An 18,211-nucleotide genomic window follows, 5' to 3' on the forward strand; every position below is an offset into this window, starting at 1 on the left:
ATCTTGAAGGACAAGGTGATATCTACTTAATGCATAAGAATAACCTCCAGGATAACCTCTCGACTCTGTTTGGAATCTCTCAGCCATTGACACTGTGTCTCATTTCACTCCCCCCCCACCCCCCGCCCCCCAGTCGAGAGGTTTTCTCAGTCCCTTGATGCTGGGTCTTAGCTCATTCTAGAGTTTTTCTCAATCCCTTGATGCTGAATCTCAGCTCATTCTGGGATTTCTGTCCCACGCTGCCAGGAAGATCCACAACCCTGGTAGTCATGTCCCACTTAGACAGGGGGAGGGTGGTGAGTCTGCTTGCTGTGTTGGCTGGAGAGAGAGGCCACATCTGAGCAACAAAAGAGGTTCTCTTGGGGGTGACTCTTAGGCTTAATTTTAAGTAGGCTTGACCTATCCCCTGTGGGGTTAAGTTTCATATGAACAAACCCCAAGACTGGGGGCTCAGCCCACAGCTTTGGTTGTCCACAGTGCTTATGAGAATATCAAGAATTCAACTTGGGGAAGTTGAGTTTTCCCCCGTTCTCATCATTCCCCGAAGGGGACTTTGCAAATACTTTTCCGCTCACTGATCAAATCGCTCTGGGATTCATCATGGCATCACCTGGACAAATCAACAAAATCTCATGTCCTATACAAAGTTCCATGTACTTAAGGTGTTCAATCAACTATCTACATAAGTTATATTAGGAGATGCACTAGTCAAAGTATAGATTTGTACCAAATAAACATTTTTTGCTTTAGTCTCACACATTAGTTGAAAATTTAAATTATTAAGTACTATCTATTTTCAGCACACTGCAGTAATGACATTCTTTTGTTCTTCCTCATGCAAAAACATTTTTTAAATTTGTACATTTAGTCACTATCATTATACACTCTAGGCATTCCTAGATTACACCATCTCAATCTTTATCGTCTTTCTTTGTGATTTCATTTATGTCCCAGCCCTCCTCCCTCTATCATTCTCATATACAGTTTCATTCAGTGTTTTAACATAATTGTATTACAGTTAGGTAATATTGTGCTGTCCATTTCTGAGTTTTTATATTCAGTCCTGTTGCACAATCTGTATCCCTTCAGCTCCAATTACCCAATATCTTACCCTATTTCTATCTCCTGATGGTCTCTGTTACCAAGGAAATATTCCAAGTTTATTCACTAATGTCAGTTCATATCAGTGAGACTGTACAGTATTTGTCCTTTTGTTTCTGGCTAATCACACTCAGCATAATGTCTTTAAGGTCCATTCATGTTGTTACATACTTCATAACTTGATTCTGTCTTACAGCTGCATAATATTCCATCTTATGTAAATGTCACAGTTTGTTTAGTCAACTGTCTGTTGATGGACATTTTGGCTGTTTCCATCTCTTGGTAATTGTTAATAATTCTGCTATAAACATTGGTGTGTAAATGTCCATTTGTGTCCTTGGCCTCGTGCCCTTTGAGTAGAGACAGCATATAGATGGGTCCTGTTTTTTAATCCATTCTGCCAGACTATGTCTTTTTGATTGGAGAGTTTAATCCATTAACATTCAGTGTTATTACTGCATGGGTAGTACTTTCTTCTACTCTTTTGCCTTCTGGATTTTATATGTCATATCTAATTTTCCTTCTTTTTACCTTTACTCATAGTCTTCCTTTTTGCACTCTTCTCCACACTTCTCTCTTCTGTCTTCGTATCTGTTTTTTAATCCATTCTATTTTTTAATCCATTCTGCCAGACTATGTCTTTTTGATTGGAAAGTTTAATCCATTAACATTCAGTGTTATTACTGCATGGGTAGTACTTTCTTCTACTCTTTTGCCTTCTGGATTTTATATGTCATATCTAATTTTCCTTCTTTTTACTTTTACTCATAGTCTTCCTTTTTACACTCTTCTCCACACCTCTCTCTTCTGTCTTCGTATCTGTCTCTAGTGTTCCCTTTAGTATTTCTTGCAGAGCTTGTCTCTTGGTCACAAATTCCCTCAGTGATTTTTTGTCTGAAAATGTTTTAATTTCTCCCTCATTTTTGAAGGACAATTTTGCTGGATATAGAATTCTTGGTTGGCAGTTTTTCTCTTTTAATAATTTAAATATATTATCCCACTGTCTTCTCGCCTCCATGGTTTCTGCTGAGAGATCTGCACACAGTCTTATTGGGCTTCCCTTGTATGTGATGGATTGCTTTTCTCTTGCTGCTTTCAAGATCCTCGCTTTCTCTTTGACCTCTGACATTCTGATTATTAAATGTCTTGGAGTATGTCTATTTGGATCTATTCTCTTTGGGGTACGCTGCACTTCTTGGATCTGTAATTTTAAGTCTCTCATAAGAGTTGGGAAATTTTCAGTGATAATTTCCTCCATTAGTTTTTCTCCTCCTTTTACCTTTCCTCTCCTTCTGGGACACCCACAACATGTATATTCATGCGCATCATATTGTTTTTCAATTTCCTGAGTCCCTGCTCATGTTTTTCCATTTTTTCCCCTATAGTTTCTGTTTCTTGTCAGATTTCAGATGTTCCATCCTCCAGTTTAGAAATCCTGTGTTCTGTCTCTTGAAATCTACCATTGTAGGTTTCCATTGTTTTTTTCATCTCTTCTACTGTGTCTTTCATTCCCATAAGTTCTGTGATTTGTTTTTTCAGACTTTCAGTTTCTTCTTTTTGTTCTTTCCTTGCCTTCTTTATATCCTCCCTCAATTCATCGATTTGGTTTTTGATGAGGTTTTCCATGTCTGTTCGTACATTCTGAATTAATTGTTTCAGCTCCTGTCTGTCATTTGAATTGCTGATTTGTTCCTTTGACTGGGCCATATCTTCAATTTTCCTAGTGTGATTTCTTATTTTTTGCTGGCGTCTAGGCATTTAATTACCTTAATTAGTTTATTCTGGAGATTGCTTTCACTTCTTTTATGTAGGGTTTTCTTGCTGGATGAATTTGTTGTCTATCTGTTCTTTGACATTCTGTTCAGCTTTTTCTGAACCTTTAGCTTAAGTTTTGTTTAACAGAGGAGAATTTTTCAGTTCTTGTTTTCTTGTTTCTTGCCCTGCTTGTGTGGTGCCTTTCCCTCCACACACACTTAGGAGGGTCTACTTAGATATTATAGACCCCAGCCAGATTTTCCCAGACCAAACTGGCCTCCTATCAGGAGGAAAGAGTCACCTGTATCGGTTTTCCCTGAGGGTGAGACCCAGCAGGTTGAAAGATTTTCCTGTGAAGTCTCTGGACTCTGTTTTTCTTATCTTGCCCAGTATGTAGCACTTGTCTGACTGCAGGTCCCACCAGCATAAGATGATGCGGTACCTTTAACTTTGGCAGACTCTCCCTGCTGGGGGCATGGTGGAGACAGAGGAGAGGTTGTAGGCTGGTTTTAATGGCTTCAAACTACCGAGCCCTGGTGTCTGAATTCCTTGATGGAGGGATTCCACCTGGGTGGGGCTTCACCCCTCCCCTGGGGAAGGCACAGTCTCCAGATAAGCCCCCCAAAGAGCTCACTTCTGCCTATGCCTGGGGCAGTTGCAGCCTGAAAAATCCTGCTGCTGTATCCAGAGGCAGTCAAGCCTTTGTAGATACACAGCCACAAAAACCTCTGTTTCCTTCTTTTTTTCCCCCCTTTTTCTGTCAGTCCTGCCCCCTTGGTGCCGGGGCAAAAATGAGCAACCTCTGCTTTGATCAGGTTCACCTAAGCTGGGGACCTATTTTTAGTGGTCAGAATTTGTTAATTAGTTCCACAATTGGCGTTTGATTGTGCCCAGTCCCTGCTGCTGGTAAAGTCCTTTCCTTTCCCCTCTGGGAAGTGGCCTGTGGGGGACGGGCGCTGGCCGCTGCCGCTTTGGGAACTCATGGTTCTGGGGGGTGCTCGCAGCCGGTCCAGCTGGTCCAGACTGTGGTACGCTGTGTGTCTGGTCACTGACGTGGCCACAGGAGCTGTTCTGTACTGTTTCTGGTTATTTAGTAGTTGTTCTGGAGGACGAACTAAAATGCGCACTTTGTTAAGCCGCCATCTTTACCCGGAAGTGTCGATTTCAATTTTTTGAATTTATTGAGACTTGTTTTTTTTACTTAACATATGGTTTATCCTAGAGAATAATCCATGTGCACTGGAATAGAATGTATATTCTGCTGCTGTTGGGTGGAGTGTTCTGTATATGTCTCTTAGGTCTGTCGATTTATAGTATTGTTCATGGCTTCTGCTTCCTTTTCGATCTTTTGCCTAGATGTTCTGTCCAATATTGGAAGTGGTATATTAAAAACTCCTAGTATTAATATAGAACTATAATATTTCTCCCTTCAAATCTGTCAGTATTTGCTTCATATATTTTAGGGCTCTGATGTTAGGTGCATATATATTTATAATTGCTATGTCTTGTTGAATTGACCTTTTATTAATACGTAATGACCATGTTTGTCTCTTGTAACTGTGTTTGACTTGAAGTCTGCTTTATCTGTCTTCAAGATATTTGTAGCCACCGTGGTCTCTTTTGGTTACACCGTGTGTGGTACATATTTTTTTCATCCTTTTGCTTTCAGTCTACTTATGTCTTTGAATTTAAAGTGAATCTGTTGTAAACAGCATATCGTTGAGTTGTGCTTTTTTTTTAAAATCTCTTCTGTCAATCTCTGCCTTTAGACCAGAGTCTAGTCCATTTACATTACGGTCCCTACTGATAACGCACAACTTTCTTCTGCCAGTTTGCTGCTTGTAAATCTTATACATTGTTTTGTCCCTCAATTTTTCTGTTTATAGCTACTTTTTTTTTTAGAAAGTGAAACTACATTTTATTGAGCCAAGAATGGGGGTGGTAAAAGTTTCATTAAAATGGAAATTAGATATAATAGAAAGTGACAGCCTATATAGAATTTAAGGCTGGTAATACAAGATCAATAAAATAAAGCCAGCCCCTGATCTTAAGCAGGTTCCAGTCTAAGGAGACCCTAGTTCTTGGAAAGAATTGGAAGAGAGAATGTGGTCAACTACTGAACTCTGTTGACAATATTTTAATCTCATCAATCTTTCCTCCCATAGGAAACATGGCAGTGACTTGTACATAAAGATAAAGATTGATTTTTCTCCTAATCTAGCAAATAACTCTTGCTTTATCTTTTTTTAAGTTAAACTTTTAAGTTTAAAGAACTTAAAAGGCATGGTTGCCTCAGCTCTAGTTCTCCAGTTTATGACAACATCCATCTCAAACCTCTACTTTCTGTGATTAATGGTGGGTATTATATCCATCCTATCCAGAAGTCCCCACCCCACTGGCTTTGGTTTGTAACTGTCCTGCAGTTTTTGTCCTTGCTGAGTATTTTCATATCATCTCTCACTTTGGTACATGTTTTTTTTTTCCTCCAGTCCCTTGGGGGACTTTGCCAATACTTTTTTATTCTTTTTATGTTTTTAAATACCAAAACACACAAAGCAAATGCAAACATTCCTATTTTGATCATTCTGTTCTACATATATAGTTAGTAATTCACAATATCATCACATAGTTGCATATTCATTATCATGATAATTTCTTGGAACATTTACATCTATTCAGAAAAAGAAATAAAATGAAAACAGAAAAAAAATTTATACATTCCATACCCCTTACCCCTCCCTTTCATTGATCACTTATAGCTACTTTTTAAAAATTAACTACTTTTATTTAATATATCTGAAGAAATTAACAAATTTAACAAAATGCTGTAATTGATGACTTTAAGATCTATATTTTAAAGGATTTCAACAATTTTAGTATGTATAGCTACTTTTTTATTGTCCCATTTTGAGTCCTTCTCATTTCTTTCTGAATATAAGCTTCATGTATTTTCTTTGAGTTTATAAAATTAAAATTTAACATTCTAAATATAGATTTGATACAAACTTAATTTCATTAGTATACACTGTTCCTATGCTCCTTCCAACCCCCCACCTTTTTTGTACTTGTTACAAATTATATCTTTGTAGATTGTCTGTCCAAAACCATAGATTTATCATTACTTTTTATACAGTTGCATTTTAGCACTTGAAAGAAATAGAGTTATGAATAAAAAAATACAACATAATAGTACTGACATTTGTAATTATTTGTATGGCTTCCTTTACTGGAGGTCTATTTATTAATTCTGCTTTGATCCACTGTTTCATGTCCTTTCCTTTCAGTATGAAGAATTCCCTTTAGCATGGTTTATAAGGCAGGTGTAGTGGTAATTAACTTACTCAGCTTTTGTTTATCTAGGAATGTCTTCATCTTTTCCCTCATTTCTTTTTCCTCCACAATTTTAGGTTTTTATTTCTAGTTGCTCTAAGGTACAAGAGGCAAAAAGAAATATCAGTATAATGATTCAGCACTCATGCTCATTTGCTAAACATGATCTTCTCAGTATAACTCCACTATCACCTTTGATCTTTCTCCCACTCTTGAGGGGTATTTGGGCTATGCCCATTCTAACTTTTTCACGTTAGAAGGGGCTGTCAGTAATATGGGATAGAGGTATGGAACTAGTTGATGTTCTGGAAAGGCTAGCCCCTCTGCATTTCAGTACTTATCTTCCAGGGACTCATCTGGAGGTTGCAGGTTTTGGAGAATTTCCCTATTGCATGGAACCTTTGTCGAATCTTATATAATGCCCTAGGTATTCTTCAGTATTGGCAGGAATGGTTTTGGTTGGGGTTTGGCAGATTATGATAGGTAGCAAAGTCTAACTGAAGCATGTGTAAGACTGACCTCCAGTTAGCCTCTCGACTCTATTTGAACTCTCTCAGCCACTGATCCCTTATTTGTTACCCTTCTTTTCCCCCTTTTGGTCAGGATGGCATTGTTGATCCCACAGTGCCAGGGCCAGGCTCATCCCTGGGAGTCATCTCCTATGCCACCAGGGAGACTTTCATCCCTGGATGTCATGTTCCATGTTGAGGGGAGGGCAATGGTTTCACTTGCAGAGTTGGGCTTAGAGAGAGAAAGACCACATCTGAGCCACAGAAGAGGTCCTTGAGGTGACTCTTAGGCATAGCTATAGGTAGGCTAAGCTTCTCCGCTACATAAGAGCAAGCCTCAAGATCAAGCGCTTGGCCTATTGCTTTGGGTATCCCTAATGTTTGGCACAGTATCTGGGGATTCCCTGGTGGTAAAGTTTAATAGTTCCATAATTTTTCTCCCATCCCTCATGGGACTTTGCCAATACTTTTTTGATTATCTGCTTAATATACTCTGGGATGTATCCAGCTATTACATTAAGCTGTGTAGTATTAAAGGCTCTCATTCTTATTCTGGGCTCCCTGTGTTTGGATTATTTAAATGATCTATTGAGACAAGTTGAGTTAGATTATATGCTACAGAAAACCTAGGTTCTGAACATAATAAAACCTTTTTCCTTTGCTCTCAAAGAGTAGATGAAGTTCTAAAATAAAGGCAATGTCTTCTTTACCCCTGTATTCTGAATTACCTTAATCCCGACTCAATGGGCTTCATTCTTATTTCTAAATAGCAAGTTATACATTTATAAAGTAGCCCCTCAAATGCCAGAAATAAGAATTACCACTCCGGGTTAAATATGACATTCTAGGCCCCAGTTTTCTTATAAATGTTTTCTAAATGAAATCATACAATATTTGTTCTTTTGTTTCTGGCTTATTTTGCCTCACCAAATGTGAGGTCTTTTCCCTCATTTTTAAAAGAAAATCCCACTGGGTGTAAAATTTTGGGGCTGGCAGTTGTTTTCTCTCAGCACTTTTAAGTAATTCATCCTGCAGCCTTCTTGTGTCATGGTTTCTGATGAGAAATTGGCATTTAATCTCATTAGAACATCCTTGAACATAATATCTTGCTTTTCTCTTACAGCTTTCAGAATTCTCTTTTTGTCCTTTGCATTTGACAATTTGACTACTGTGTGTTAGGGTATATTCTCTTCAAGTTTATCTTTGGGCTTCTTGGATATGTATATTCATGTTTTTGCTAAGTTTGGGAAATTTTCTGTTATAATGTCTCTGAATATTCCTTCTGCCCCTTTCTGTCTTTTTTCTCTTCCTGGGACTCTATAATACGTATATTGGTATGCTTGATGGTGTTCCAGAGGTCTCTTAGGTAATTTTCCCTTTTTCTAATGCTGTTTTCTTTCCGCTCCTCAGTCTGTTTTATTTCAAATTATTCTTGTGTTCACTCATTCTTTGTTCTTCCAGCTTCAAATGCTGTTGAAACCCTCTTGGGAATTTGTTATTTCAATTATTGTAGTCTTCAACTCCAGTAGTTCTGTTTGGTTCCTTTTTGTTTATTGGGCTTCTCCTACTTTTCATTTATTATTTTCCTAACATCCTTTAGTTATTTCTTTGTATTTTCCTTTGTCTCCTTGAGCAAATTGAAGATCGGTTTTTTTCAAGCAAAAGGTTTCACATATTTATTGCCGAACCAACTTATTTATGCAGAAGCATATAAACACGGAAAATCCAGGTTTCCTCCCAATAAAATTAAGTCCAGCTGCTCAGAAATGGTTGCTTTTTTAACTTGAAGGTGCTAGTGAACTTGGTACAGCATCAGCCTGTGTGCCATCATGTATGATTCCTTACAGGCCCAGCTTGGTTCTTCTCCAATGTCTCCTCATGGAGTTGTACCTGATTTTATTGCCAGTTTTCATTCCAAATCCATTGAGGAATGGGACAATTCTGTTTTTGTTTCTTGGCCAGGAATAGCTTGATTCTGAAAGTCTTACAAGAAGACATGGCGAAGCCAACAGTCAAACATGCACATAATGATGGTGGACAAGGAGAAAGAATGTGAAAATCAATTTGTAAAAGTCTTTGTCCAGTATGTCCACGGTCCGGTCTTTTTTGTTTTCTAGATTTTATCCTCTTCCTTTGGATGGGCCATCATTTCCTGTTTCTTTGCTTGTCTTAAATCTTTTGTTATACAATGTATGTTTTAATATTTTAAAATGTTAACTCTGGAATTTAGTTTTTGAACTGTTTCTTGAGCTAGTGATATGACAGATATTCTCTTGAGTGCCAGGAGATTCTCCTGTGGCTCTTTGAAGCTGTGTTTTTCTGAGATGGCACTTGCCTAGTAAATGCAGCCCTTTAACTGTTTTTTCCACAGTTTTGCAGAGGGCTGTTGTCTTTAAGATTCCTCTGTTGTCTTTGTCTGAGGCGGGTTGGAACAGTGGCCATCTTCAGAGCCTGGTGCCCAGAGATATGAAGTTGATCATCAAATGTAGTGATCAGCGATCAGGCTACACACTTCCAGATCTTGAGGAACTAGGTCTTTATGTCCCACCCTGGCACCAGCAGGCTGAACCAGGAGTGGGGCTTGAAGATGTCTCTGCTGCCTTCCATGAGGCTTTGGGATTGGTGGTGGTAGCATCTGCGTGGAGAGGAGATTCATAGGTAGTTACCATAGTTTACTTTTTCCTCCTGCTCTTTCTTGGATGCTGCATCGTGGTTCTCCCACACTCCAGAGTTGCAAAAGAGTTGATTTAGACAGTTTCTGCCTGTTTAATTGCTGTTCTAGTGGAGGGAAGTCCTGAAATGCAGCATTTTAAAACCCTCTTTAGTTGATTCAGACAGTTCCTGCCTGTTTAATGGCAACTGTTAAAAGGGTGGGGAGAGAGGGACTCTGTCCCAGCCTTGCCTAGTGGAGCTGCTGAAATCCTGGCTGTGAACTTGTCTTGTAACTGGAAGCCTTGCAGAGTTGTAAGGTGAGTCATTGTGTCCTGTTTCCTCCTGTCTGGCCATTTGCCCACTTTGTTCTCAGAAGGGAGGGGAAATTAACTCCAAGCTGCTACCTTGGGAGCCTTTCACATGTTGGGGGACATCCTCACCTCTGTCCTCTTGGTTCCCATTCACAGTTGGCAGCTGACCGATTAAACTTTTTTTGATAGCCAGTGAATAAAGCCAGAGGAAAATCTGAGACAGTTTTTAACAAAAGTTTGTGTTCCTCCCTGAAAGCATAAATCTTAGTATGTTCTCTAAAGCCCTAACTGACCTTTCTAGATTGCTGCAGTCCAACTGGAGGGTCTCCAGGCTGCTACAGCTGTGCGACCTTGTTGGTACAGCCCCACCGAGCTCTGGTCACTCTGGTCTTCTCCTCTGACTCCCTGGAGGCCTGTACACACAGGGTGGCATGCTGGATTTTCATATCTGTTATCTCACTTGATTCTGGATTTAATAAGAGAATGCCACACCAGGGAATCAGCATGGTGCTATTTTTTTTTCTTCAAACAGCCCTGCTTTCCCTCCCCTGTAACCTTTAATCTGTTTTCTATCTCTTTAAACCTGCTGTTTCTATTCACTTCTTATAAGTGGTATCAAACAAATTTTGTTCTTATGTGCTTGCTTATTTCACTGAGCATAATTTAAAGTTTCTTCTATTTGCAGCTGGTCTCATAACTTCATTTTTAATATGGCTAAATAATATTCCATTACATGTATGTACCACATTTTGTTTTCCATTCATTGGTTGTTGGACACCTGGGTGCTTGCCATCTTTTGGCAATTGTGAATAATTCAGCTATGAACATCAGTGTACAGGTATCTGTGACCCTGTTTGCACTATCTTTGGTATATGCCTAGACATGGGATTGTGGGATCATATGGTAATTGTATATTTAACATTTGAGGAACAGCCATATAGCTTTCCATGGTGGCTGCACCACTTTACATTACCACCTACAAAGCACTACAATTATAATTTCTCTTCATTCTTTCCAACACTTGTTATTTTCCATTCTCCTGAAGTACATAACTCTAGGCCACCACAGAATGTACTTTGAACCCCCAAAAGACATGTTCTTCCCACATGCAAATACATTAATTCCATCACCATGCCCCAAAAGCCTTAAGCCATTTTAGAAAAATGGTAAATACAAAGCCTCATCAAAATCACTTATAGTGGATGTATGGGTGGTTCAGTGATGGAATGCTCACCTGCCATGCAGGAGACCTGGGTTCAATTCCTGGCCTATGTATCCCCCCCCCCCCCCCCCCCAAATATTACTTTCGGGTGAAGTCTGTCTTAGGACAGAATTCCTCCATATGGTGGACCTGTGAAACCTAGAAAACAAATTATCTGCTTTCATTATACACGGTAGGATAGGCACAGGATAAAGATTCACATCCCAGAAAGGAGAAATTGGAAGGCAAACAGGGTCCCAAACAAACCCAAAACCCAGCAGGACATACTTTGTTAGATTTCAAGGTCTGAGAGAAATCTGTGGATTGATGTTGTGTCCTCCAGGCCTGGTGGAGCAGCAGCCCTCAGCTTCAAAGCACTTGTGCAGTAGTCTTATGCTCCCCAAACTCTGGATTGTAGACCTCACCCACTAAACATTGGAATGGTGGCTAATTCTCTGCAAACCCCAGGGTACAGACCCCACCATTTCTGAGCACTGAGGTGGCGGCACTCTCCCTGAACAACAGGGCACAGCGCCTGTCCCCTTCAAGCGCAGGGTCATGCCTGCCCTTTCCACACATGTTGGTGAACCCACCTCTCTTGGCTGGAGGAGATCTTTTCGGTCTAGATCTTCTTCCCAGGATTCTGCCCTTGAAGTCATGCTTTCTTCAATTCATTCCCTCTCTGTCTCTTTCAGGCATTGTTTCTATTCATACAAATTTGGCAAAATCTTGTTGGCTCTGCATGCACTTCAAGTGAGTCCAAGCAATCAGACAATAGAACTTTCCACAGATCCTTCCTGGATAACTGCATTTCCAGTCCTGACTTCCATTGACATGGCTGATTAGATACATGTTCACCCATACCCTCTTAGCAAAGGGTTGTTCCATTAATCCCTCACATGGAGGCTCATCTTCTGGGGATTTGGTTCCTCAGAGCTCAGAGAGGCCCCTCATGGAGCTGCTTCTGGCCCTAATCTCAGAGCAGGCTACCTGGGTAGGCTGAGAATTTTCAAAATCATCAATTTCTGGTTCCTTTGTATGTAAGAATTTAATTCTTAGCTTATCCCTTTCCTCTTAAATTTTCACCAGGCTGCACCTTCCACACTTAGCTTGGAAATCTCTTCAACTAAATATCAATTGCTTTAAAAAATTCTGCCTTGCAACATTAGCACACAATTTACCAAGTTCTCTGCCACTTTATAACAAGGATTGTCTCTCCTCTAGTTTCCAGTGACATAGTCATCATTTCCTTCCAAGGACTCATCAGGAGTACCTTTTTTTTTTTTTTTTTAATTTTTTTATTAATCAAAAAAAAAGAAAAGAAATTAACACAACATTTAGAAATCATTCCATTCTACACATGCACTCAGTAATTCTTGGTATCATCACATAGATGTATGATCATCATTTCTTAGTACATTTGCATCGATTTAGGAAAAGAACTAGCAAAACAGCAGAAAAAGATATAGAATGTTAATATAGAGAAGAGAATTAAAATAATAATACTAATAAATATATATATATATATAAAAAGGAAAAAGAAAAAAACAAAAACAAAAGATACAAACAAACAAACAAAAAAACTATATTTCAGGTGCAGCTTCATTCAGTGTTCCAACATAGTTACATTACACTTAGTTATTATTGTGCTGTCCATTTTTGAGTTTTTGTATCTAGTCCTGTTGCACAGTCTGTATCCCTTCAGCTCCAATTACCCATTATCTTACCCTGTTTCTAACTCCTGCTGGTCTCTGTTACCAATGATATATTCCAAGCTGATTCTCGAATGTCGGTTCACATCAGTGGGACCATACAGTATTTGTCCTTTAGTTTTTGGCTAGACTCACTCAGCATAATGTTCTCTAGGTCCATCCATGTTATTACATGCTTCATAAGTTTAGTCTGTCTTAAAGCTGCATAATATTCCATCGTAGGTATACGCCACAGTTTGTTTAGCCACTCGTCTGTTGATGGACATTTTGGCTGTTTCCATCTCTTTGCAATTGTAGATAATGCTGCTATAAACACTGGTGTGCAAATGTCCGTCTGTGTCTTTGCCTTTAAGTCCTTTGAGTAGATACCTAGCAGTGGTATTGCTGGGTCGTAATCCATTCTGCCAGTCTATGTCTTTTGATTGGGAAATTCAGTCCATTAACTTTTAGTGTTATTACTGTTTGGATAATATTTTCCTCTACCATTTTGGCTTTTGTATTATATATATCATATCTGACTTTCCTTCTTTCTACACTTTACTCCATACCTCTCTCTTCTGTCTTTTCGTATCTGACTCTAGTGCTCCCTTTAGTATTTCTTGCAGAGCTGGTCTCTTGGTCACAAATTCTCTCAGTGACTTTTTGTCTATAAATGTTTTAATTTCTCCTTCATTTTTGAAGGACAATTTTGCTGGATATAGAAATCTTGGTTGGCAGTTTTTCTCTTTTAGTAATTTAAATATATCATCCCACTGTCTTCTAGTTTCTGTGGTTTCTGCTGAGAAATCTACACATAGTCTTATTGGGTTTCCCTTGTATGTGACAGATTGTTTTTCTCTTGCTGCTTTCAAGATCCTCTCTTTCTCTTTGACCTCTGACATTCTAACTAGTAAGTGTCTTGGAGAATGCCTATTTGGGTCTATTCTCTTTGGGGTGCGCTGCACTTCTTGGATCTGTAAATTTAGGTCTTTCATAAGAGTTGGGAAATTTTCAGTGATAATTTCTTCCATTAGTTTTTCTCCTCCTTTTCCCTTCTCTTCTCCTTCTGGGACACCCACAACACGTATATTTGTGTGCTTCATATTGTCATTCAGTTCCCTGATCCCCTGCTCAAGTTTTTCCATTCTTTTCCCTATAGTTTCTGTTTCTTTTTGGAATTCAGATGTTCCATCCTCCAGTTCACTAATTGTAGCTTCTGTCTCTTTAGATCTACCATTGTAGGTATCCATTGTTTTTTCCATTTTTTCTTCGTTGTCCTTCACTCCCATAAGTTCTGTGATTTTTTTTTTCAGATTTTCTATTTCTTCTTTTTGTTCAGCCCATGTCTTCTTCATGTCCTCCCTCAATTTATTGATTTGGTTTTTGAAGAGTTTTTCCATTTCTGTTCGTATATTCAGCATTAGTTGTCTCAGCTCCTGTATCTCATTTGAACTATTGGTTTGTTCCTTTGACTGGGCCATATCTTCAATTTTCCGAGCGTCATCCATTATTTTCTGCTGGTGTCTGGGCATTTGATCAGATTTCCCTGGGTGTGGGACCCGGCTGGTTGAAAGGTTTTTCTGTGAAATCTCTGGGCTCTGTTTTTCTTTTCCTGCCCAGTAGGTGGCGCTCGTCTGTCTGCGGGTCCCACCAGTAAAAGATGCTGTGGCTCCTTTAATTTGCCAATCCTAATCTCGCAGTCGGCCCGGGAAACCGGGCGTGGATGGGGGGCCGCCGGCCGCCGCGGCTTGGGGGAGTGCTGGTCCAAATTGCCCAGCTGGCCTGAGACGCCAAGCGTGGCGGGAGGGCCCCGCTATCCAACGTTCCCAGTCAGACAGGGGAGCCACATGCGTGGAGGGGACCCCAGTCGCCAGCCGCCCCGGCCGGGAAAACGCGTGCCCCTCGGGTATCTCACCGCAGCGGAATCTCCCTGCTCGTTCAGCCGTTCCAGAATGGGGTACGCTGTCTTTTTGGTCTCTGTCGTGGCTCCGGGAGCTGTTTCGTATTGTTTCTGTTTCTTTAGTTGCTGTTCTGGAGGAGGAACTAAGACCCGCGCGTCTTACTAAGCTGCCATCTTCTCCGGAAGTCAGAAGTACCTTTAATGCCCATGTTTTTACTGACAATCTCTTCAAAGCAATCTAGTTTTTTTCTATCAAGCACCTCACAATTCTTCCCACCCCTACACATTACCCCGTTCCAAAGGTGTTTCCACATTTTTAGGTATTTGTTATATCAGAATCCCATTTTATGGTACCCAGAACTGTTTTAGTTTCCTGGCTGCTAAAACAAAAACCATACAATTAGAATGACTTAGCAGCAAGAGTTTACTGGCTCATGGAAGGCTGGAAGCTTGCTTCCTCCTAGGGTCAGTATCTTCTGGTTGCCCACAATCTTTGGGGAACCTTGGCTTTCCTGTCACATATTGATGCACATGGAAGTATGTTCTCCTTTCACTTCCAGGTTCTGTTGACTTCCAGATTCAGCATTCTCTGTAAGACCTCCTAATTTATTTGGACCACACCTTAACTGAAGTAACCTTATCAAAAGGTCCTATTTACATTTAATCCATACATCCATTAAGGGATGGATTAAGATTAAAAACATGTTTTTTCGGGAGTACACAGCTCCAAGCCACCACACAGGTATGATATTCTTGGGTAACACTTTTTATCTTTCAGCACTTTTATATGTCCCCTACTGCATTCTGAACCCCATAGTTTCTATTGAGAACTTGGATATTAGTCTCATGAAGGGTCACTTGTATGTGTGTTTCTTGCTGATTTTAAGATTGTTTTGGCATTCAGTAATTTGATCATGATGTGTCGGTGTCATTAGGTTTATCATTGGGTTATCACTGTTACTGTTTTTGCTTTTTTGGTTCTATCACTACTATGTTTTGATAGTGAAAAATTTGAAACTATTTCACTGTCATACAATAGGGAATTAATTGTATTTTGGTGTAGTCCAGTGATAGAACAAGGTTTTCAATCTTGGGCACATTTTGGCCTGTTATAGAATGTTTAGCAGAATGCCTGGTCTCTATCAAGTAACAGCTCACTTCCAGTTGTTACATCCAAAAATGTCTCCGGACATTGTTAAATGTCCTCTAAGGGGAAAAGTTGTCCCTGGTTGAGAATCACTATAATAGAATATTATATAGGACCCCCAGGGTTGAGCCTGGCCCTGACACCATGGGATCAACAATACCATCCTAACTAAAAAGGGGAAAAGAAGTGTAACAGATAAGGTATCAGCGACTGAGAGAGTTCAAATAGAGTTGAGAAGCTACTCTGGAGGTCACTCTTAGGCATACTTCAGTTAGATATTGCTACCTGTCATAACCTGCCAAACCCCAACCAAAATCATTCCTGGTAATCAATCCTAAAGAATACCTAGGGCATTATAAAAGATTCTACAAGGGTTCCATGCACTAGGGTAACTCTCCAAAACCTACAACCTCCTGATGAGTCCCTGGACCAGATAATCCTGGGGTGCAGAGGGGCCAGCCTTTCCATAACATCAACTAGTTCTATACCCCTATCTCATATTATCGACAGCCCCTTCCAACATGAAAAAGTTAGAATGGGCATAGCTCAAATACCCCTAAAGAGTGGGAGAAAGATCCAAGGGATGGTGGAGTTATACAGAAAAGGTCAGATTTAACAAATGAGTATGATTGCTGAATCATTATACTGATATTTCTTTTAGCCTCCAGTACCTTAGAGCAGCTAGAAGTAAAAACCTAAAATTATGAAATTGTAACCCACACCAAACTCTGAAATCTGTTCTATAACTAATTGTTGCAATGTAGTTTGAAACGTATTGCTTTTATGTATATAAGTTATTTAAAGAGAAGGAGGAGTATAACAGAGAAGGTAGGTTTTAACAAATGAGTATGACTGCTGAATCATTATATTGATATTCCTTTTGGTCTCCAGTGTCTTGGAGCAGCTAGAAGTAAAAAAAATGAAAAATCTTGGACCTTTAACCCAAACCAAACTTTAAGATCTGTCCTATAATTACTTGTTAAAATGTACTTGGAAACTTACGCTTTTTTGTGTATATGTTATATTTTACAATTAAAAAAAAGTGTTTGAAATACAGGCATTAAAACATTCAAAGATTATTTATTGAAGTGGAAAAATTGTCCAATGTAAGTGAAAGTAGAATATGAAACTCTGCATGTAGATGCGGTTGTCTGTGTATAAATCTGGAAGGACGTCAACTAAAATGTTTCTCAAAATCTCTCTTGTACGCTGGTGTGATAGTTGATTGTGTCCTCCCACTTAGTTTTCTGAACTTAGTTCTTGGAGGAACATGGTGGTAGAGCGGAGAGGTCCTCTGGCCTAAAAGGCAGAGGACCAGGGTTCTAGTCCGACTGTGCCCTTACTTGGTAGTGGCTCTGGGGAAATGGGTTGGCATCTGCTTCCTGTAAGGTGTGTTCTGCTTTGTTCTTTATCCCGATGCTGGTAGTGGCTCTAGTTCTTGCCTCTTGTTCTGTGGAAATCCAAGGAGGGCCTGCCAGCCATTGTCCTTCTGTCTGCCCACATACAGCCTGAATCACTTGTTCTTGGCCACTTTCTCTCCCAAACACAGCCATCCCCGGCCAGTCTTCCCAGTGGGACATTTAGGGATGCAGCCTTTAGCTAGGCATGATCCCTGAAGCTGGCATGAGCATCTAAGATGGCACAATTGTTTCATTTTTCTATTTCTTATATAGAACTGTGTGAAATAGCCAATATCTGAGGGGTTTTGCCCTGCAAAATGACTTGTTCATTTGATGCTAATATTATGTGTCAACACGCCTACACAGGCAAATACAGTTAAAAATAGGATCACTCTATTAAGACTGATTGTGTTAGTTTGAAAGCTGCCAGAATGTGATATACCAGAACTGGAATGGCTTTTCAAAAGGGGAATTTAATAAATTACAAGTTTATAATTCTAAGCCTAAGAAAATGTCATCAACAAGAGGTTACCTTCACTCAAGAAAGGGTGATTAATCTGGAACACTTCTGTCAACTGGGAAGTCACATGGCTGGTATCTGCTGGTCCCTTGCTCCTGGGCTGCATTGTTTTCAGCTTCTGTTCCTGTGGGGGTTCCTTACTTTGTTACTCTGGGTCTGACTTTCATCTCTTGGCCAGAACCTGGAGAGAGTCAAGGGAAGCCAAGAGATGAATGCCAGCCCCAGAGTAACAAAGTAAGGAACCCCCACAGGAACAGAAGCTGAAAGCAGTGGTGCCTAGGAGCAAGGGACCAGCAGATGCCAGTCATCCTTGACTCTGTCCAGGTTCTGGCTTGCTTAACATCTCATGGCAACATCTGCTGGGCCAAGCATCTCCAAACATCTCCAAGCATCTGTGTCTCTGTTCTCTGAAGCAAGTGTTTCATAAGCATCTACATCTCTCTGTCGAGCAAGTGTTCTGTAAGCTTCTACATTTCTCTCCATAGTCTCTGAGGCTTCTGTCAGCTCTGTCATTTCTGACTCCAAAATGTTTCCTCTTTTAAAGGATTCCAGTAAACTAATCAAGACCCACTGGAATGGGTGGAGTCACTTCTACCTCTAATCAAAAGGTGATACCCAGGATTGGACATGCCACATCTCTGTGGAGATAATCTAATTGAACCTTTCCAGTATACGTTATTGAATCGGAATTGAA

General features: G+C 39.9%; 1 protein-coding gene and 1 pseudogene across 7 annotated transcripts in view; one reads left to right on the forward strand and one right to left on the reverse strand.

Annotated features, from left to right (window-relative positions):
- The window catches only part of BID (BH3 interacting domain death agonist), a 98,670-nt gene that overhangs the window by 34,999 nt on the left and 45,460 nt on the right, over positions 1–18,211 (forward strand). The window lies entirely within an intron of this gene.
- LOC143691295 (large ribosomal subunit protein eL39-like) lies at positions 8,537–8,693 on the reverse strand (annotated as a pseudogene).

This window comes from Tamandua tetradactyla, chromosome 7, assembly GCF_023851605.1.
Source record: "Tamandua tetradactyla isolate mTamTet1 chromosome 7, mTamTet1.pri, whole genome shotgun sequence".
In the NCBI taxonomy this organism is placed as follows: Eukaryota; Metazoa; Chordata; class Mammalia; order Pilosa; family Myrmecophagidae; genus Tamandua; species Tamandua tetradactyla.